The 18,911-nt window shown below is 38.6% G+C and overlaps 1 long non-coding RNA gene across 2 annotated transcripts; it reads left to right on the forward strand.

The window, feature by feature from the left end:
* Nucleotides 1-7,422: 7,422 nt before the first annotated feature.
* LOC108745503 lies at nt 7,423-10,201 on the forward strand. 2 transcript variants are annotated; one of them, XR_001939100.1, is made up of 3 exons: nt 7,423-7,512; nt 7,680-7,991; nt 10,076-10,201. It is a non-coding gene; the product is annotated as an uncharacterized LOC108745503 (long non-coding RNA). The 2 variants fall into 2 exon arrangements; XR_001939099.1 differs by lacking the exon at nt 7,423-7,512 and adding an exon at nt 7,535-7,604.
* The last annotated feature ends 8,710 nt before the right edge of the window (nt 10,202-18,911 follow it).

The following is an 18,911-nucleotide window of genomic DNA, read 5'->3' on the forward strand; positions in this document are numbered from 1 at the left end:
TCCCCTCCCCCCGTCGTCGCATCTCCTGTTCCTCTTCTTGCCTCCTCCTCTTCCGTTGCCCCCACAACTTGTTCTTGTTCCTCGGCGTCCCTTTCTCCTTATGATCCTCGCCTCTTTGTGACAGACAAGAATTCGAGATACACGAAATCCGCACTTTCCAAATTGGCGCATTCAACCTTTTGGGTCCCCAGAATTATTCATGAGCCCGCTGAAAAGCCAGCCCGCGACGAGCCGTGATGGTATTAAGATGTCGTGCGTATTTGTTGAAATATTCGCGGTGCGCTAGACATGCACACGCGAAAATTCGCGTGTGCAACCTTGTGCGCCGGAATTAATTCCGAGTCCACTGTAAAGCCAGCTTGGAGCGCCGGAGCGATTATTTCGAAACGCTGGAGTGTGACGTTAAAGAAAGCGTAATGCGAACGTTCGCGGATAATGTCTCGAGATTCGGAATGCGGCGTTACGCGTTGATGATTGTCAACCGGCAGTTACGCAGCATTCTTGTGCATTAAATCACGAAGAGCTAAGCCTAATGGAATAAATTATAGCGCCGTTCGACAAACTGCCGTTTAATAAAATAGAAAGCGCGATGTTACTTTCGCGGCTTTGCGATTTGATCGTGAAAGTTCACGGTATTCACACGAAAAATTGGAGTGCCTGGGGCGCATTCTCGATCGCGCTTACGTTTTTGCAAATATCTCAATACATCTCGTGCAATAAAACCGAGATATATATTATATATAATATAATAAATGACAGAGTCGCGAGAAAGTAAAATCAGCGAGATAATAAACTATATATATGTATATATATTTTAATCGTTACTGACTTGACGGTTGATTTATGTTTTATAGGACAAAGAGAAATCATTACGCCTCGGGATATGAATGCATAACTTTTAGACTACCATGAAATAAGGATACCCATGGAGGATTAAACGACTTGTTACTACATCTCAAAGAGTCAAGCTCAAACGAGGAGGAAGCTCGCCGGTCGATTTGAAGGAAATAAAAGATGGCTAAAAAACTGAAAAAGCCCAAGTGACATGTACGTATTTGTTATCCCTCGATCGCTAAAGGGCCCCAGATAAATACGCAGCCCCCTACCATCGCGGGGAGACCAAGGGGTTATATGGGGGCCGGTGATAAACAGTGTCGCTCATTCACAATGGCCGGCGAACACGCATTAAAGCGGACTAATATGAAGTGTATTAATGCGTGCGGCATTGTCTAACCCATGGCGTACACGGCTACTGTCATGGGGCCCGGCTTTATCCCGCCGTGGGGGGCCCAGCGGTGCCCGCGTATGTATACGAAGTCTCCTCCGATATACCCGGTGACTTTTTAAGGAACCCCGCGACGAGACCGGGTGGGAGGTATTTACTTATCATTATGTTGATTTTATTACCCCCGAGATGCGACAACCGTTCCTCGAAGAAGCGTTACAAATGCGTTCTGCCGCTTCGAATCTGTAATCTGCGAAAGAATTCCTCCTCTGTACGGTCGCAGGTAGCAAAGAACCGATAGTGATCGAAAATTTTTATTAGCTTCCTCTTAGTCGATCTAATCGTTTGAACGCATGATACGCGAGATAAATGCTATAAACGAGTGATGTATGGTATAAAAAGAATCGCAAGAATCTCTCTATAGGCCTCGTCGCCAGGGTATTATGTTATTTCGCGATTGTAGTCGCGGCTATGGTAGTTATTTATACGATTTAATATAGCGGCTGTACATGATAATAAAATATGCGACAGTTAATTGCACGTAACTTTAACTTTACAATGTATATATAAATAGTTCTTATTATTACTGAGATATATTGATGTTAATGTTTTTTTATTAGTAGTTTAAAGTAATTGCTTCTAAACAATTAACTGCCTGGTCCTTTTTCAAAAAATGTAATGTACATTGACGAATAAGCAGATATCGGAAAAGACGAAAACGACGTCGAAAACGTAAAAATGTAAAGCGCACCCCACATATGGGGCCGATCGCGGGGTGCTGCAAGCTAGTTCTGCCCACTGGCTTAAATTATGGGGTCGCCAGCCAACTCGCGCCACGCATAAATGATTGCTCGTGTTATGTTAAACATCCGGGCATGGAGAGCTGCCCCGAGAGAGCTCACCCACGAGACACCCGATGGAAGTGGAAGAGGAGCGGTTGGATAAAAGAGGAAGAGGTGGAGGCAAAAGTTATTTATCTCGAGCAGTCGCATGAGCAAGGATTTTGAATAATTTCTACCGGTGGAAGAGCCGAGAATGTTACCCCGTAGGGCGCGTCAAGTTGTCTATAGATACACTTTAAACTTAAATAACATTTCGAAACCGCGTAAAGTCTTGCAACTCAATCTTCATAATTTCTCTTATTGTTAGCAGTAATCGAACATAAAAAATAGAATAGAAGAATAATATTCTCTCTCTCTCTCTCTCTCTCTCTCTCTCTCTCTCTCTCTCTCTCTCTCTCTCTCTCTCTCTCTTTCTCTAGCGAAGTGTACTTCGTTAATAATATATCTGGATGTACATATACTGATTCTTCATAAATTGTAAATTCTTATTAATTTGTTAATGTGATATTTATATATATTAACTGTACCACAATGCAAATCGAGAACATTAAGTCAAGGATAAAGCGACTAATAAACCATCCAAAGAGAAATCTGAAATGAGCGGAATCAATCCGCAGGATGCTGAGAAATCCAGCTGTAGACACACGAATGCCCTAGAAATACGAGCGGCGATCGGCCTGAAGATCAGCCTGGTCAGCGGTCAGCGAAGAAAAAAGACATATTAGAGACATCATAATGCCAGAACGAAACTGTGTTCCAATTTATAACTGGATGATATCGCGATAGAAGCTCAGATTCGAGGCATTGTGTTTAGTACGGATTCGTTCTTGACGTTGCAGCAGGCATCGACTGCCTGGGTGGGGTCTTGGTTCCTTGGTGGGCCCAACTCAGAATATCTTTTTGATATCCTGTTAACTAATGCCCGCTATTCGTTACTGACGTACGGCTGGCAAGATCTATGTTTTACGTGTAAATAATAGCTTTCTCGTAAAAGATTCGCCATGATCTTAATTATTATGCAACATTGATACATGCAAACTCTTTCATTAAATATACGTTAATCTTTTTGAGCGCAAAGATAAGATTGAGAATCGTTATATCTCGCGTTATCTTACAGATTTCTAGAGATAAAATCATAATCTGTAAAGATATCTCCAGATGTAATTTTTTCTGCCATTTTATATATAAAGTAATTCTGCAAGATTTATTTCATTATTATTCGCTCTATTTTTTTTATAAAACTACCTATGATTATCAATAATATAGTTCCCTTTTTTTTTCTTGATTTTTTGCCGTATTGCCTGACATTTAATTGTAGGACATTTGTGATCTTTTTGTTCTGCCACATTTACGGTTTTATTGTGTAACAAATGTTCGCAAGACTGCAGTCAGTATGTTTACGACTGATGCCCGAGTCCGGTAGTGTCTCTATATTCGGTTTCGGTTCTCGACCGCAAAAGCTGCTCAACATGTATCAGTGTCCACGTACGACATGTGTGCAGACGTCAGAGGAAGAGGACGTAGGTGAGGCTAGGTCCGGACAAGAACGAGGTGCCTGCATTGTTGCAGGTCCATTGTTAGGCCTGAGTCAGAGAAGAAAGGTAGGCCTGGCTACATTGGTACCGCCTACTAGACTGACCCCGACGTGGAAGGACCAGGCCAGCGACGTCCTGCCTCTGCGATCCGTTGCCTCTCGTTAGATTTTCAAATTACTAAGTGCAAATTATTTAATCTACGTGATACTTATTTAGAATTGAATATTGAATCTCTTATTTATTCTATATTGGAGCAATATATAAATTAATATATAAATTAATCTCCTTTTTCGTAAATAGAATAATTAAATATGTTTTGAGTTGTAATTAATGTCTCATATCTATTCGCGAAATAGTTCTCGAGTATAAAAAAAAATATATAATTCTGAATTTAAATAAATCTAATGTTTTCGGTTCTTTGTTTCGCATATTGCGCGTTATACGTGCAAATAAGGCAACTTCTCTAACATGAGTCAACTGCGATAATCATGACCTCCTTGCCTCAACTTATTCAATAATTTAAACTGCAATTGTCCGCGTAATCCCGAAAAATCCATACATTCTTGCAATTGAAAATTTAATAATAAGAATTTAATAAGATTTAATCAATCTTTTGAAATTCTTTTTGTTGCTCTTCAATAATTTGTTTTCGTCAAAAACAATTTTTAATAAAATTAGATATAATAGATGCGGCGAAATATCTCTTTGACAATTTTTTATTAGTCATAACATTATATAGCCAGTGTGATATTTGTAGAGCAGCCGACAGCTAAGCATATGTAAATATAATACGTCTGTTCCATTACATTAAAACGTATCGGTAGAAAGGGGAATAGAAAAAACGGGGGATACAGGATTAAATATAAATATTCGCGACAAGAATGCATTTTGTGTTAAAAAGTAAAACAAAATAGTTAATAAGCCGGTGGCGGAACTAAACCTTAACGTGCTTCGCAATCGCAAGAGGAGCAAAAATTAAGAAGATTAAAAGGTCGTAAAGCCGCTGAAAAGAGTACACCTAGCGAAGCCGGAGAAGCATTCGCGATATTGTAATGTACATTAAAATTGTAATCCCCGACAGTGTGGCACGGTCCTCTTATATTTTACGCAAAAGTCAAAACATTCCGGGATTTGAAGAGACAGGACAAACGATCACTCGTAATTATTCCAGGCGTTAAAATATTTTCTCATCGAATGGAACGTCTATATTCGCGGAGTGGTACATTTCCATGTATAAGATAGAAATACGAACATACAAAATATTCTGAAAAATTATATTACGTGTGCTATACTCTCTACACCTCTTTTTCGCTAAAACATATGTTACATGAATATCCCGTCTTATAAAAAACTCTTTCATATTCCACAGAAACATGTTACTAACTTGTTCACAAACTCAGGAAGTAAATAATCTTCTGTAATCTTTTAAATGATGATATTTTTTCTCATGAAATCGGCAATCAAATCTTTAAAGCGTGTCATATTTATTATCGGAACATAATTATTGAGAAATATTCTCTTACATTTATGACAATTTATTAAATTTATCGTCACATATGTACATATAATTATTTAGATTTATGTATGTTCATCTATTTCTTCGGAATTATGAAGAAATAAAAATTAAACTCAACCTTGTTCCACGAAATGATATGAAAATTACATTTCTAGCCACAATCCATTTTATCGTGACTCAAAGGCAACGATCTTCATCCAATAATACGATACAAAAACACGTTAGATCGCGGCGATCTACAAGAAGTAATGCCTACACTGTCGCGTGCGACAGAAGCGGCAAGGTTATATCGTCCATTTCTCGAATCGTAGCAAACGATCTTCCGTAATTATGTGAGACGATGGGACATTTTCTCACGGGACGAGCTCGGCGTACGAGCCACGAAATGATGATCTCCACCAAATGAACCGCCGATGACGTCGACTGTCATGCGACGGGCGCACGACCATCGTCGTTGAACTCGCTCGCTAACAAGCCCCATTGCCTCTTTATTATCGCGGCCGGATCGCCCAGGAATAGCCACAAATCACATGGAACTGGTTATCCGGTGCGTCATACGCGCTTCGTATATCTCCGGAGTGGCATTACCTACCGGAGTACTTAAACTGGTTCACCTATATGAAATACGATTGTAAAGCGTTCATGTGGTGAAACCCAACAGCAGGTAGATCTCTCCAAAACTTGTACGAGCCGCGATTATTATTCACGGCCACTTTGATTACATAATTAGAGCGTGTCACTGAGAGGCAGTCGTCGCTCCAGTTCGGAAAGGTAACGTTACGAAAATTTCGGAGCTGTTATCCGAAGCGGCCGTGAGAATTCGTGAGAAATTTTGAACCCGACACAGTTCACGCCCTATGATCTGACATAATATATGCTTGCGGCATGCTAACTTTCTCAGCAAAAAAACGTTTAATGGTATGAAATTTTATATATTCATAAACATAAAGGTATGAAAACGTATAAACTATAATAATTCTGAATTAATATTATTTGGATGTACACATTAAATTGCTTAAAATGCAGTGTTCATTTTTAATAACTATAGAAATTAAGTAAATCAAATTGTGGAGAATTAACTTAATAAGAGATTTCTCTCTCTCTCTCTCTCTCTCTCTCTCTCTCTCTCTCTCTCTCTCTCTCTGTCTCTCCCTCTCTACAATGTCTACGTCTTACAACGAGTGGAAAAAAATTGATATATCTTTAGATAAAATTATCCAAATTCATACTAAAATACGTTAAAAAATTATTATTAAAATTACAATGTAGATAGATGATAGTTCATGAATCATGCACATTAAACTGCATCGACTGAAACGAGAAAATATCAGTAATGTATGATGTTTCTTATTAAAATTAAAATTTATCGTTACTCGATTGCAGAAGTCAGCTTGCCCGCGCAATCCTGTTCGGCCATTGGTTTTCCGCTGACTTCGCATTAATAGTCCGATATCCTTTAAACCGGGAAGATCAATGCCCACGCTCAGCCCTAAATCACGCCTTGCGACAGAAACAGATGTACACTAGCCCGCTCTGTCGCAAATAGTTCCCGCAATAAGGCACCATGCTGCAAGCCGCGCTGTACCTGGTATGATCTACAGTAGCCCCCCGAGTTCGACTCTCCTCTCGCTTTGGACCTACGAGGGGTACCGACATCGCACAACACCGATGTTAGCGTTTAAGTTCCTCGTGGTCGTGCCGATGCCACGAGCTCGGGGTAACCCCCGAGAGAAGAATACTCGCGACGCGCGTATGTAAAGACGATTGTATATCTGTATCAATTGTATGCATATGCGGGGGCCCTCCACCTCCGCAGACTTCTCTTCCGATTTACCCCTTGTATTCCCTTCCGCCGCCTTCTTTGTCAGTTGCCCATAGTCTATAGGCACGTATCTTACGTATATTTGTCGCGTTTACATTATATGGTTTATCGTTATTGTTCGTCACCGATGGGAGCACCTAAGCCCTCCTTCCCCTTCGGTACGCGATGCGGAGAGGGAGAGAGAGAGAGAGGGGGGGGGGACAAAGAGAGATAGAAAAGGGAAAAACACGAGTTAATCGTTATTAAACCAACCTACCTTATGCGATCTTAATTTAAATACGATTATGGATAACCTGCGCTGCGGTATCAAATTTAATATTCAAATGGATTCGTCTTTTGTTCAGGCTGGACAGTTCTTCCCTATCCAAATCGATCTAAAATCGAAAACACTAGCGTCGCGATTTGTTTCCATTACTCTGAAGTATGATCGTAAAATATTTGTGTTTATAACAAGCTCCCTGCGTGGCATTAATTATCTGCTACCCCTGAGTACTCCATAAAAACAAATTACATATTTCTGTTTTGAAGAAGTGCATCTCGTAAAAGTCACGCGAGGAACGATTCAACGAGAGGTATTACTTTTCGCATCTTTTACGAGGAACTTTCATCAACGAGATTTGTTTCCTTGCGGTAAACGATGATTCGTATGGCATTTCGCTGCAATGTACATAAGCATAGCTGTATTAAACCGTTATGCGTCGCGGAAACTTTGTTTATTTAGAAGTTATTTATTTGACAGAAACATCGCGAAGACGTGGCAAGTCCGCGCGTATCCTGTATACGGAAACTTGCGTCGCAAACGTGCAGTGTCGACTCGTAGAAGAAGTAAAGGATTAAATTTAGCATCGGCGAATATTCCACCGTCGTGAACAGTCTTCCCCTAGTTAACCTAAGCAACGCTAATGTTTTAAGCACGATCCTATACGGAATGACGATCTCGTGTAACAATTATGTGTACTGCCTAGTGTTTGGTCTCCGCGCGAGATAAACTGCAAGATGGATTAGTACAAAATTTCATCAGAAGATAAACTAACAGTCTGAATACAATGTGGTTAGCAATCACGTTCTGTCTTTTCAAGAGAATACAAGAACAACCTGTTATTTATTAGCCATTTGCTCAAGAAATATTTGTCCGTTAGTTTCCTTTCGAATTACGGAATCGAATTTTGCTCTTTCATAATTTTATATCACAGAATCATAACGTACACGCTGGCAGGAAATCTTATTTAAATCAATTTAATTAATTAATCATAGATTTTATTTAATCAAGTCAAGAGCAATTCTAATATCATCAAATATTTGCAGAATAATTTTATTTTCTCCGAAAATTTTCTACAAAATTATTAAAAATTACCGTCAAAAAATTTCTACACTATACAATAACAATAATTATATTAGGACTCTCGAATTTTAAAACAATAACAAAAAAAAAATAACTATAATAGACTAATGAGAGTCAACATCGATAAACGGCGCAATTATTTAATGAACAATCAATAATCAGAAATTGGATTGATGTCTTCTTTCGTTTCGACTCTCTTTGGAGTCCTCCTCAGCAAGAATGATACAAGATTAATTAGCTCACACGTCCATAATGTTTAATATTGATATCTGTGCGACACGTCGTACACGGACGTGTGTTCTAAAAATGTGTAATCTTTATATTTGATTTTAACAATTTTATTTTTCAAGTTTTAATATGTTCAACAAAGTTTCAGTGCATTGCTTCATGTTCCGTGATGATTAACAACGCTGTATCTTTGTCAATTTGCAAGTGACTTAAACGTTATGGACATGTGAGCTAATTGTTCTTCTATCATTCTTGCTGAGGAGGATTCCAAAGAGAGTCGTCGAAACGGAAGAGGACAATCCAATTTCTGATTATTAATTGTTCACTAAATAATTGCGCCGTCGATGCTGACTCTCATTAGCCTATTATAGTTATATTTTTATTGTTTCTTCTACAATATATCGTAATATATTGTGGAGATTTTTCATGATTTTGTCGAAAATTTTCGGAGAAAATAAAATTATTTTTAGCAAATATTTAAAGATATTAGAATTGCTCTTGATTCGATTAAATAAAATCTAAATCATTATCTCCGTATGTATCTTCCGTTCAAAGATAAGACGTTTTCCCCGCGAACAGCAGCGAGACGCGCCCGTGCGATTTGTGACATTTCTATACCAAATATATCGTACAGAACACCGCAGCCTCTCGCACTGTCATATTAAATATTATTTATGTTCCCTCGCGCACAAAAGAGACCGGTTGACTCGCCTTGGATCCGTACTTGGCGCGCGCGTGTGTACGTGCATAGGGAACGCACGTTCGGTATAACCGCGCCGCATATAAAGCACGAGGGCCGCCAGTAGGTTTCCAATCGAAAAACAATATCGATCCATTGTTCCAACTGGCCAATAAATATCGTAAATATCGCGCTGAATTATCGGTGCCGATCTTCCTACCCGCGCATTGAACGCGAGCCGATTCTTATGCTCGGATCAGACTTCCTTACTGACGCACTTGAGTATACAAGTTGTGCGATATACACGTGGAATAAAATTTGCACCACGTTAGTTCTTTGTATGATCGAAACAGTACGTATTGTATAATACCGTAAAAATTACAGCGAGTTTCTACGAGAGCTACCGATGGTATCTTATCCTTCTATCTCATTCTATCGAATTTACAGACTATAAAGTATAGAATATACGACTATACTGTAGAACCACGGCTTTAGAGTTTCTTTGAACTCTTTATGAATTTGTGAGGAAAAATCTAAGTAGTTCAACTTTTTTCCGCAATATATATTCCGAATGTATGTGTGTGCGCATTATATATTAAAGCGCTCTTGTCTTTCGTGTAATCATTAATTGGACCGCTCGGCAGAAATAATAACGGAGACACTACAACGATCTTTATTGTGTACTTGTATACACGTATCTAATTTATTTGAAACTCAAGCAAGAGTTTCGGATTTAGACAGATACCGCCTTTGCGCGCGATAAAAGAAACTTCCTCAACCGTGTATAAAAATGCGTGTATTGTGCATTGTCACACAGAGAGGTAACATTATATCACATTTGTCCTCGTATACCGAACTGAGACATGTATTTCTACTCACGTTTCAGCATCCCTTTGTACGTCGCCCCTGTTATGGATCTGACATCACAACGAAACGATTGAATCTAGAAGAAAAATATAGCCATGTTATTTTTATTTGTTCTGACGTTTCTCGCTAAAATAAAACTTCATAAACGATCACGAATATACCGCTTATTACAAATTGTAAATTAATATTATATTCAAGGCGTTATATTTAATGTATATAACAATAAACTGTACAGTAAGTAAAAACTACAAATTTGTCAAAAATATTAGAAGCGATGTAGCAATTTTGTTCAATTGTTATATTTTGCAGATAATTCTGTTAAATTTTATAATAATATCACCTCTATATATATATATATGTAGACATTTCTACAAAGCAGCGAAACAGCAATTTGCATAATCTTCAAATAAAATTCGGACTTTAAAATGCAGCATCAAAGAGAAGTTTATGGCACAGGTTCTGCCATCTCTTGGCAGTCACTGGAAACTGCGCTCATCTGACAGTGATCCTCAATCGGAGGATGCTATATCGTTCAATGCAAATATTATATATGAATAAATATGCATTCCGTCTTTAATTTACACGCTAAATAGTGATATAAATTGATTCTAGTCCATTTCACTTTTCACCTATCACAATTTCAACAGAAGTGAAAAAAATTTTGGAATTCCAGAACAGTATATAGAAAGATCAATTCAGAAACGACTTGAGAACCAACGTCAAAAAGAACGATTTTCGATGAAGAAGGAAAATCCCCAGGCGGCCATACGGTCGCAGTCTTTCCACCTTATCGATATTAGCATAGAAGAGCAGTTTGCAAAATCGTTACACGTCGCGAAAGTGCACGTCTGGGCGCACTAAAGGCTATCTCGCCGAATAAAACGGCGCTTAAATAACGTATTACGCCAATATGTTCGCCGGAGAAACCAGGACGGACAAAATAACGAAAGGGACTTCGACGATTTCAACTGAAATCGTTCGTTGCTCCTCGGTCCAACAGGTAATTGTCATCATTTTAAATTGCTACAATATCCGTTACAATTACGTTGCAAACTGTTGCAAGCGAGTGCAAGTATTCAAGACAAAAAAAATAGCGAATTTAGATTTACATTTCAGAAGTGTTAAAAAAATCTATAAATTGAAAATAGGCTTCCAATCATTCCCAATAATAAGATATACCTACGTTTGTGCGATAACTGCGAATCTCTTTGTACGCACTTCGTATCCTAAATTGGAACATCTTTTTTCCATGCATAATTAACACGCGCGGCAATGGACATTGCGTTAATCTATGAAGGGTTAACCGCACACGATTACGCGCCGGCACGACGCATGCACTTTGCGTGAATGCGTGAATTCAGACGCGGCGTAATCTCCCATCGAGTGGGCGAATAGGCACTGTCGAAGGGATGCTACAACCAAGGCGGCAGAAGGTAAGTGCGCGGAGGGGCGCGGGGCGAAAGAGGATTGCCGATCCATCCATGAGAGATGACGCCAGTCCCTGAATGCGGGATAAAACCTCGCTGATGCCCGACGGAGTGATCCGCGGAATGGAAGCGAGAGGGTGAGCTGTGAGAAGAGAAAAGGAAGAACAAATGTGAAAGAGAAAGGCGGAAAGAGAGAAAAAAGGGGAGAAAGGGAGATGCTAGTGAATGCCGCGTGGAAAGTAAAACTCAAGGCAGTGGATCCAAAAGGACGTTGAAGACTCTCCCAAATCCATATAAATTGTCGTATTGTTGGAAGACCGTGTCGCATACCAATTCGAGATGAGGCAAGATATATCCTGGAAAAGCAGTATCGTCAATAGTCCATGCGATTGTCAGTCGTTATAGTATCGTTGATGTTGTGATGTTTCTGGATCGTTCTTAAAGCTATTTGCAAAAGTATCGAACTGAGATATTCAGATATGAACATTTTCTTCTTACACGCCGTATTACAAGTATCCTTATAATAGTTTTCTTTCACCACCGTTTTCCGTGTAAAAGACAACTCTCTGCTCTATAGTTACTCTTTTACTTTGAAACAGTTTTGATTTGTGAATCATGCATACGAGATTGTGATGCATCCGACAGATTTTTTGGAGTCTTTACTGATACAATTCGTCACTCCTAGGGTGGATTAAAGGGATCGCCGTAAATAACGAAACGTCAGTCGATGTATCACTGAGAGAAGCTCGGACCACATTATTATTCTATCCGTATTTCCACATCGCATAATTTGCTTCTGTATATGTAGCTTCGCAAGGTGACTTCCGATCGAATAACGCATACTAGAATCACACATTGATGTATCATCTTTTTTCTGTATCTGCAACGAATGGAAAGCTTCAGCAATCTTTTTTGACATTATTGCCGTAACATTATTGCCGAGTTTGCAGTTTCACACAAAAAAGATAACATATCGCTGTGCAATATTATGCGATATTCCATTTTCGTTACAAACACGTCTTAACATGTGCAAATTTACCGAGGTTTACACATACAAAAAATAGATTTCTATTACTTTTAGCTTGAAAATTATGTAATATGTGGATAATATAATTGCAACTATTATACTTATATTTTTGTGATTGTATGATTTACAAATTAATCGTACATAATTTGATAAATTAATAGAGAAAAAACTTCTCCTGTAAATTAAATCGCGCGTAGATTTTAAGTCGAATCACATTATTGCTTTTGCAATAACGAGTCATATTTTAGTTGATTTCAAAGAGCTAGCTGATCATTTTTTATATTGACGTTATATAATATTACGCAACCATTTTTTATATTAATGCTATACAATATTCCATTTTCGTCACAAGCAACACAAAACACGTCTTAACGTTTTAAGCTGCTGTCCAAACTGAAACGACGCAGTTCCACGCTAGTTGGAGTTAAAATAGGGAAAGAATCAAAGTAAAAAATAGTCAGTAGTAATAGGCTGCAATAGTGCTATTATAAGAGGAACAAAGTGTATGGTAAAAGTGTATAATAAAAAGTGTATACTATAGTACAAGAAAATTATCAATGTATCATCACACTGACATGTGAAATTTTTCTCCACTTTTATTTTTCCCATCAAAGTGTGATATATTGTCAGCTAGGTTTTTAAAGTTCATTAAAATAAAACACATTATTGGAAAAGCAGCGATATCCGACTTAAAAACCTGCGCATGATTTAATTCGTGGGAAAAGCTTTTATCTTGATATGTCTAGACGTTGGATGTAATGTATTAAAAAATTATATAATTGTATCTCTACATTCACATTGCGTAGTATTACAAATTTTAATTCCTGCTTCTGGCAAAATCGAACGTAATACTATATTGAGAACCGATTTATGCTAATGCAGTTATAAAAAAACTGAAGACAGTTTATAATATTCATCATTTATAATATGATCGAGTCTACTTCCGAATGAGAGAACTTTCGAACTCGTTTTGCTTCTTACATTGCGAAGGATATATTCAGGAGACGATTGGATGTCACTGTCCAGGGAATCGTAGGCTGGCGTTGGATGGATTTAGAAGTAGACCGACGCGTAAAGACGTTCGTATGATCGCTGTTGGAGCGGGCGACTAAGGGATTTCAGTCAAAATACAACTCCTTGGTACCGGCGGTAGCCGATAAATTATTATCTCCCGAAGATTAGCCCCGATGTCGCGACCCTCATAAATATCAGTATATTTTTACTCGGTAAGCCGATTTCCTTTCTGCCGATGGCTTCGAAACGTAGCGGCTGCTGCCGAACCGCGCGAAATCCTTTCTTACCTTTCTCTCTCGCTTTCTGCTGCCCTGCGATCCTTGGCGATCGTCCCTGTGTAGAAGGCTCTTTATAGACCGGGAGATTAAAGACGCTTCTCGTGTTCCTTTTTAATTTCGCGTCTCTCGGTACCGACGCGACCGGCGTCAGTTATTATCAATGGTAAAACCTGTGTCAGCGAACGCCGAATAAAAGATAATCGCACGTGAGGAGATTCGCGTCCTTTCGATCCTCCCGACGCACAACGAAGAATTCGCCGGCATAAGAAACTAGGAGGAATCGCGGGACGATAACACCTTTCCTCGCAGCATCACATACAGAGTATTCGTTCCGATGATACTTCATTATCATAATAGATTCTTCCATGGGCGTACGCAAGGGGCACTCGCTTCCTTTCCCTAAATTTTGGCAAAGTAAAATAATTAAATTATGAAAATCATTTTTACGACGAAAAGTTAAACGCTCATTGGCCAATGCGTGGCTCACGCGATATTCGTAAGAAAATTCACTGAAAATCCTCGAAGAGACTGACTTTAATATAAATATTTTAATAAGTTTTGTGTGAAGAGATATAAACTTTTGCCCTCCGTCCTGATTAAAATCCTGGATACGCCCATGGATTCTTCTATTAATTTATCAAATGTGTGTGATGTACATAAAAAAAAAAATGTAATAAATGTTAATATATATTTGTTTGAATAGTACTAATTAAATATATGTTAAATGTAAACATATATATTTATTTAGTACAAGAACCATTAATTTGATTTAATTATTATTTTTTCTTATTGAATAAATATTCATAATCTGTAAATAAATAAATAGTTTAGTTTTAATTATTGAAAAAAAAATATGTATTGATATTTAGTAAAATTTTTTCCTTAATATATGAATGATTTGTAAATCATGTAATCCCAAAGAAATAAGTAGTTATTATCTTATTATTATACAATTTATTGTAGAATAAATGTGCGTGCAAATTTATACGATTTAAGAAGAAGTAATCAAATGTGATCTTTCTTCAAGTAAAATAAAGCTTCGAAACGTAATACAAACGAATTCAATGCGAAAAACTCGAATTTAACACAAGACAGAGTGACGTCTTTTTTGCGAGTCATCCCTTGACAAGCATTCGGGGCAACTTGGCGAATATCTTGGCAATGTTCGAGGACACAAACGGTTCGCCATTTTCTTCTAGAACGTGCGATATACGTTCTTCTAAAACCTCTTCCGCCATATATGAGCCGGGTCTTACTGCCACGATATATTTTGCAAATCTTTCGCTATTTATCACCAGCGGCATTCGCGAAACCCTTGTGCGCGTAATGCTTTCCCCTTCGTTCGTCAACCGTTTTCATATTTTCGTGCCGTGCTATTTTCTGAAAGCGACATTGCCAGAGATTTCCATAATTCTGAGAAACTGTCGTTCGCACTGTGCGATCGTACAAAATCTAAAACGCTATTTTCATATATCTTCTTCAGTAATGCAGCTAATTTTTATCACCATGCATCAGTTTTATTTATTAAAGACCTAATGCATAAGACCTGTGGATCGAGCTACTTGTACTGCAAATTGTAAGTAAAAAAATAAACAAAATAAATGAGAATACAAGTTTACGTAAAACACAAACAAGTATTAAAATAATATTATTTCTTATATAAATTTTACTTGAGCAGATTCAAGACTTTTCTAAACGAATTATGTTTAAAACAAATATCATAGGTAACTCTGATGAATATATTTATCGGTTAATTGTTACAAAATATCAAAAATTAATTAACTATATTAAGATCTGTTTGGTTCGCTTAGAATTAAAGACGAAAAAGGATAATGACGATCGAGACGAATCGTCGTTCAAAAATTCAGTGGCATTCTTATCAGTCCGACAGCAACATTTTCTACTTTCAAAAATATATCCTAAAGAGATCTCTCTCCAGAATTCGAAGCCGCGTCGCTTTCCTTTCCATTTCACCCATAGTACAAACACCCACGCTGTATCCTTTATCATGAGCCTCGCGCTGTACCTCGAAGGATCGCGTGTCGCGGAAGATAGCGGAGCCGTTTGTAAAATGTAAAATTCGTAATACATCGCCGCAAAAGTGGAATAAGCCGAGACATACGGGGTGGTACCATTGGCGGCGCAGCACCAGCGGCGGCAACAGAAATGGTGGGGTGGACAGAGAGGGTGATACGGTATAGGTTGGTTGAGAGGGTAGGGGGTACGGGACCCGTGTACGGTTATGTGTCTCATTTATCAGCACAGATATTATTATGGCTCTACGCGGCCGGAGCTAGGAATTTTACATACGTACGGACATTTGTACCTTCGCGATATAATATAAGGACGTAATAATGCGCACGCATACGAACGAGCTACCCCACACGAGCTACCACCCTCATCGCGCGGACGCTCGCGGTACGTAGCCGGTTTCTCTCCGTGATGACTCGTCAATAATTTCTACGTTGCAAATCTTGGTATCAATCGACAGTTGTGTAAAAATTAATTATCTACACTGGGAAAAAAATGCTGTTGATTCAATTAAAGTCTATATTCACGACATAAAGCTTGATCATTGAAATAATAATTTATGCCTTTACGTTAATAACAACATACATGAATTAATCACTTATGTTAGTGGCAGCCCGTAGTATGGACTTTAATTGGATCAACAGCATTTTTTCTCAATGTAGTAAATAAGAGCGATATCGAGAAAATAAAATCATTATCGCAACAAAGACTTAAAAATGTCGCACTGAGACTTCTGTGATATCCTCCTTTACGGATCTCATGGATTTCAAAATTCCATCGAGAACAATCGAGGAATTATCAATATGGAATGGAATCGCCTGTTTCGTCGTCGCGAAAAAGATCACGCTTACGAAAATGAGGTCGATCTCTCATTCACGTGGCGTAAGGAGACCCTGCACGTAGCACGTACACATGTACGCAGAGTAAGATCTGCCGACCACCCTCGGATTCTCTACCTCCCCCGAGCCGAAAAGGGGTCCCACCACGGTCGTCAAACCTTAATACATTTACAGCTCACGAGAGCGCTCGCTCGCTGCTCCTGTCGTGAGCGGCAGCGCCGGATATCTGCCGGTGGATCTCTCTATAGAGTGTATCACGTTTGCGCATGTGAATATCGCACGTATAAGTGGAAGAAAGATGGCCCGGGTCGTCCGTCCCCAGCGGCTAACCCCCTGATATATCGTTTACGTGTCTCGGCGTGCATACGTCGTTTGGGACACATGCCTCTTCCACCGCTACCATCTTCCTCTTTCTTTTACCTCTCGTCCCACTCGCCGTTCCCTCTTCCCCTCCTTCCACCCCTTTCTGCGACTAACCCGCCGAACATCCACCCTGCACTCCCTCGAAGATTCCTCGCAAATCCTTACTTTACGAATTCAGAGGATGGTGGGACACGTTAGTTCGGGAATCGCACTTGATGGCCGCTCATATCCTCAGCCTGACCTAGTTCTCGAGTAGAAATTTTAGATATGTCGGATTCGGAATCCTGGCACTTTTGGTAGTCAATGCTGACATTCAAATCTACTCATCGAGAACTTTAATGGATCTAATGAAAAGATATGGATCTAATATGAATGAAATGGATTCTAAAGATATAGTGATATCTCGCTATCATAAAATTTATGAATCCAATGTTAAAATAAGATTTTCTCTTTCACCCATTCGTGTAAGGTTTTTAAAAATTAAAAAATGATGAAATGATGAAATGAATATATCGGTAATAAACATATGTTAAGCTTGCAGCAATGTATCACTATATGTACATCGCTCATTAGCTGCAATACATAACATAATTTAAAAAATTGTCATTTTGGAATTGTTTACTAAGAAACGGAAAAAATAGGGAAAAAAGAGAGAACTGTAAAAGTCATACATTCATTCTTTTATAATCAGTTATTACACGAAAATTACATTTCCAAATTTTAACGATTCGAAACGTTCAAATTTATTTTCTGGAAAGCTTTATTTTCAGTTCTATTCATTGTTGTAGCAAATTGTGTGATACATGAAAAATTTATAATACCGTTCGTTTATTTTTTCATTCATCGTTTTACTCTTTGTACCGTTACCGCCTCCATCTGATATGCTAAATATTTCCCTCTTTCGAATATCGCACGAACCCTTTACCAATTCATGAAAACGGTTAGATTCTGAATGACACTTGACATCTTGCTTGAATCACTCTTGTCATATGACCTACTTCCAGGATGAAGATTCCATATGTAAAATATCTGTCTATCGTTGGCGCACAATGTTTGCGTCTTTCAAATATCTTATGTTAGATTATTTAAATAGAAACTGTTATTGCGTTACGATATAGACGATTCTCACAATAAGTAACATACATATATACAATAAATAAAGATAAATCATTAAACTTAAATTTCAAGAGAATATATCAGTTTGCTATAAGTCTATCGAATTAACTCAATTTATATACTACACTGATATATAGTATCACTATACATAATTCAAGTACATATAAATTATGTAATTTACAAAAATTAAAATTTTAAATTAATCACGCCTCTAGCTAAAAATAAAGCTAATTTTCTTTGTCGATTTACGACGCAATCGATCAGAGATTCATCGATTAAACCAGTCTGTTCAAAAGTGCAACGTTTACCAATACATTCGAAAAACTCGATACTCGGAACGCATTGTGAACCGGCGGCCATTAGCTCACCCACAATACTTGATTTATTCAACGATATATTTTACGGCGCCGCGCTTCGTTTCCTCGCCCAATAACATCGCCAGTGCGGATGTTCGAGAGGTCGTTGGCGATTCCGTCGACCTTCTTGATTCTTAGAGTTATCTGTGAACGTTGTGCACACCTTCCCGCGTGTTGCGGCTCACTAATACTCGCACACGTCCGCGTACTCGCATACAGCGAATCGCCGCGCGATATCAGACACATTATCGCGTACGACATTACCTCGGCTTTGACTAATGTCCTCGAACGAATGCCTACGCTTCGCCGATTTATAATGCCGGTCAACGAGATGTGGACAAACACCAGGCACCAATATATTTCAGATTATGGCTAAGCCTCGCACGGGTGGGGGGGGGGGGGGG

Source organism: Trachymyrmex septentrionalis, unplaced genomic scaffold (genome assembly GCF_001594115.1).
Source record: "Trachymyrmex septentrionalis isolate Tsep2-gDNA-1 unplaced genomic scaffold, Tsep1.0 scaffold14, whole genome shotgun sequence".
NCBI classification, from domain to species: Eukaryota; Metazoa; Arthropoda; class Insecta; order Hymenoptera; family Formicidae; genus Trachymyrmex; species Trachymyrmex septentrionalis.